General features: G+C 40.6%; 2 protein-coding genes across 2 annotated transcripts in view; one reads left to right on the forward strand and one right to left on the reverse strand.

Annotated features, from left to right (window-relative positions):
- Positions 1-5,000, reverse strand: part of LOC310729324 (uncharacterized protein) — a gene marked incomplete at its 3' end in the record, with an annotated part of 114,896 nt that overhangs the window by 63,754 nt on the left and 46,142 nt on the right. The gene's annotated exons all lie outside the window — the stretch shown is intronic.
- tmem79a (transmembrane protein 79a) overlaps positions 1,032-5,000 on the forward strand; it is a 24,830-nt gene continuing 20,861 nt past the window's right edge. Inside the window, exon 1 of the mRNA XM_083547612.1 lies at positions 1,032-1,133. The gene's annotated coding sequence lies outside the window, so the exon portion shown is untranslated. The remainder of the gene's footprint in view (positions 1,134-5,000) is intronic.

Raw genomic sequence — 5,000 nt, forward strand, 5'->3', positions numbered from 1 at the left:
TACACACACCGCTCATCCTGCTGGCTCTCTCTCTCTCTCTCTCTCTCACACACACACTCTCTCACACACACACTCTCTCACACACACACTCTCACACACACACACTCTCACACACACACACACTCTCACACACACACACACACACTCTCACACACACACACACTCTCACACACACACTCTCACACACACACACTTAGTGCACTCTGACTGTAAACACACACTCTGCAGTATTATCAGGGAACACGAACTGGCAGCATGCTCCAGGAAAACACACACACGCGCTTACTTCCGGGTTTGAGGTCCTCACGTGACCTAACCCTATGACGTAACCACTAGATTTGATTGGTCTGATACACAGCCTGCTGATTCGACAGCTGGGACGTCGTTCACGTTTCCATAGCAACCGGAGCCGCCTCCAGCCCTAACCGCCTCAAAATAACGAGAATTTTCATTATAATAATTATTTAGCTGGAAAATTAATTTAATTGAATCTGTTAAAAATAAATAATAATCAAATCCAGTGATACAGAGCGATATTTTATCCCCAATGAATCAATACACCGCTATTATTGTTCCTTTATTAAAACAGATAAGATTAACAGTTTTACTGTCCTGAAAATAAAATGGATTTAATTACAGATTATGTAATATGTAGATTTATAAGATCTTTTTGGAATATGTGGTCCAATCACAGGCGAGAGGCGGGAATTAAAAGAGCCAATCAGAGAGCCGCATCTTTTGGCTTTGATTGATTGATTTATTTATTTGTATATTTTTATATTTGAATACATTCGTGTATTTTCCTCAAGCAAGCTGTTAAAGTCACTGATCATAAACACATTTAGGATTTTTTTACTCAGACAGTAAACAGACGGTAATAATCTTTTGTAACATGTTTTTATTAATAAACGCGTCCTCACCTATTTACCTATCACTTCTGTGTTTCTCAGGAAACCACGTGACATTTAAAGTCCAACCCCCCCAGCCTGGCTCCCAGTGACTGGATTTACCTGCCACACCTGTGTGACGTCAGAATCAACCAATCAGCACGCACGCGCGCGCACACACACACACACACACACACACACACACACACACTGAGACATAAGTTTGGACATAACATGGAAGATCAGGTAAGTGCTGTAGATTTATTGTTCAGACCAAATTCAAGCTCAAATACAATAAATATAATATACACACATCCTGTCTGTCTGTCTGTCTGCCTTACTATCTTTTTGTCTGTCTTTCTGTCTGCCTTACTGTCTTTTTGTCTGTCTTTCTGTCTGCCTTACTGTCTTTTTGTCTGTCTTTCTGTCTGCCTTACTGTCTTTCTGACTGTCTGTCCGCCTCACTGTCTCTCTGCTTCACTGTCTGTTTTAAAACTCAGCATTTGATGGGTAAAAGCAGGAGGAATGTTTATTTGGGAATTGTGGGATGTGGGTCCCTTGTGGGTCAGAACATCTGCAGACAGAAGAAGCCTGAAGCACTAGTTATAGCTTTGTTTAATAATCTTTAAGCTTTGTAGAAAAACAGTGCCTACTTATTGGTTCTTAAGGCATTTTCTACCATCTACCACAGTGAACAGTTTATGTACATGCAACACTGTTTTATAACTCTGAAGCTGAAAGTCATGTGGGGCATCGAGAAACAGACCAACACAGAGTTCCAGCAAAAACTAAGGAGAAACAGAGATCAATTTTCCACCCGTCTGTCCACCCGTCTGTCCACCCGTCTGTCCCCTGATTCTCTGAGTGGAATGTCTGCCTGATAAATGAAGCTGGTGTTGATGTTCCTAAAATAATTGTCTTATAAGCAGTTTATGCTTCAGTGTAGGTAAAATATCAAAATAACACAAGTTAATGTACAGAAGAGAATAAATATATACATGGACATTCAACCATTTACTTTCTTGTCTTTCTTTCTTCCTTTGTCTTCTGTCCTCTCCCTTCATCTCGTCTCACCAATCTCTCCCTTCTTCTCTTGTTTCTTTCATGTGGATCATGTGACCAGTAGTTTATTGTTACAGGTTTAAAAGGGGATGTGGTGTGTTATGGTGTTACGCTGTGTATGATGTAGAGTTTTGTGTGTGTGTGTGTGTGTGTGTGTGTGTGTGTGTGTGTGTGTGTGTGTGTGTGTGTGTGTGTGTGTGGCGAGGGCTACCTCAGGATCCACCAGTACGCTCACACTCACATTCACACTCCCTGAAGAGTGGAGGGAGAGAGAATGTGCAGTAGAAGGAGAACCTGATGGACCTGGTGAAGGTTCTCCTGTTTCTGTGTTTGCTTGCGAGCTCAGAACTTTCATAAACAACCCTCTCAGTTTCACCCAAACCTTCACCACACCTGGTCCTTCAGGCTTTGATGTTGTGTTAGGTTGGTTATCATGAAGTGTGTGTGTGTGTGTGTGTGTGTGTGTGTGTGTGTGTGTGTGTGTGAGAGAGAGAGAGAGAGAGAGAAAGAGAGAGAGAGAAAGAAAGAGAGAAAGAGAGAGAGAGAGGGAGAGAGAGAGAGTCTGCCAATAGCGTATTAGAAGTGGAGCAACGAGATGAACAGCATTCTCAGATTGTTTTTGCAGAAGGCAAAACCCACATGACTGATGGATCCTTCTGAAATGTTTCTGCTGTAGATCAGATGAACTCTTCTTCCTTACAGGAACCTTCACCAGAACACTGCTGTGTGAGGAGAAATCCAGAGCACGTTCAGTACATGTACTAGTTACATATTATGGTTTTGCCCGAAGCTGGTGTAGATTATTTTCTGCAGCAGAGGTTTGGGGCTGGTGAACATCAGTGTTTTCTCTTTGAGCAACACCATGTGCTGAGATATTTCACTCATCTCATTTACCATTTATGTTTTGAGTTGAAATGGGTAAGGAGATCAGGTGATCTAGCGGTGGTCAGGTGATACTGCCCCCTAGTGACAATCCTCTCGTCTTACACAAGTGTACTCAAAGTGTGGGGTGCTGCCCTCTAATGGAGAATAAAGATATGACAGATGGGGCAAAATAAACGATAGGATTACTTTAATATTTTGTGTTCTTCATTAATCTTCATTACTGATTTTCTCTATTTAAAAAAGTCCATACACTCAAACCAACCACAAATAAACAATGGGTTCATTAACGCAAGAGAATTAAAACATCAGTTTCAGTACCGAGAGGAAAAAGTGGAACTATTGTGTGAAAATAACAGTCAGTAAATAAAGTGCAGTAGACCAATAAACACACTTTATTATAGTATGTAGTGATCATAACAACATCAGTAGATAAATCTGTGGCCTGGACCACTTATCTATTGTGTTCCATTTTTCACATCTTAGCTCTGTGAGATGTGCTTTCAGATGTTCTTCACTAAAAACAGTGTAGAGAACATCTGTGACTGTGACTCAGCTCAGTATTGAACATGATGTAGAGCGAAAGCATGAAACAGGATCATTGTATCCACTAATGCAGTGATAAGACTCACATTCTGAGATGTTCTTTTGGTTCTTGTCTTGTTTTCAGTGGTGGATGAAGAACACAGAGCAGGTAGTTTAGTAAAAATAGAGACACTCAGTAAAAAGTTTCTCTTTAAACTGTCACTTGAGTTAAAGTATAAAAGTTTTTACCTTCAAATATCCAAAGTAGTGATTTATTATAACTCGAATGTTCCTGTGATCATTTTTATCACAAGACTCTTCACTTATTCTCCTCAGTTTCTGTGTAAAGACTCGAATGTGACTCTCAGCACACTGATCTATTAATAGAATATTTATGACTCAAACACTGATTGATTTCTATTACAATCATCATGAACACAAAACCTTCCTCAGTAAAAACGTGTAAACGAGGTCACGTGTGTTGTGGTGAGTTCCAGTCTGGAGTTCCTTCATCATTGATTCCTCTCTAAATGTTCTGCTTGATGTTGAACTGATGCTGAACTGTATGTTGGTGATCAGTAGATTCACCGAGCGCCGATCAGAACACGTGTAAAACAGAGCGTGCGCTCGATCCTGATTGGTGACTCGCTGCGTGTTTCACCAGTTACGTTTTTATCCTCGTTAATAAAAAGAAACGACTGATTTCACTACATGTAGTAAAAAGTCAAATATTTAAGTTTGAAATGTGAAGTTTCAGTAAAAATCTCCTGGAAAAACTTCATTAAAGTGCAGATTTGTGAAAAGTTGAATTAGGAATATGATTTACTTCATTTCTGTTCACCGCTGATTCTTCATCCTTCCTGCCAAACGAATTTGCTTTTTGTTTCCACTGATTGTGAAATGACAGGACGGCACTTTGATTTATTCATTTGTATCTACAGTTTTTTCTGTTTTTGAACTCGATGCTATTTGATGTTATTGATTTGGAACTTAATATTTCAATAAATGTGAATTTTTGAATTTGAAATTTTTAACTCCTATTTTTTGGAGTGATGGAGGACAAATAGGTCTCTAATGAACGAACCTGAGGAGACGCTGGTGAAGAGATGTGAGAACGTTCTTGTTCTTCTATGAGGTGGTATTATAAAGTTTGGAGATTAATGGTGTAACTGGAGATGTTCTGAGCCACGTGCGTTCCCGTGTCTGATTTCATCAATGACATCGAGTTAAAACGGAGAGAAAACATGAAATTCTGTGTGAAACGTGAGCAAATCTGCCACACAGACGTTTGACGTGACGTACGTTTGACATACGGTGACGCTGTGACGAGTCGTTCGAGGTGTTTCGAGTAACAGACGTGCTTCAAGAGCAGAAGAACATCACTGGAAGACAGTGAGAGATCAGGAAGACCTTCAACGAGCCCAACCCCTGAAAACCCGTTCGGCAACTCGTGCATGATGATCATCAGAGAACAATCCACACGATCTCACACACACACACACACACACACACACACACACACACACACACACACACACACACACACACCTTCTTCCCCAAGATGCGGCCCAAATGTCAGCGTTTTGACTGTTGTGGAGATCCGGCGCGAATCACTGAAGGTGTTTGACGCGACGTGAAGAAGAC

The sequence above is a fragment of the Silurus aristotelis genome (genome assembly GCF_946808225.1).
Source record: "Silurus aristotelis genome assembly, chromosome: 7".
Lineage (NCBI taxonomy): Eukaryota > Metazoa > Chordata > Actinopteri > Siluriformes > Siluridae > Silurus > Silurus aristotelis.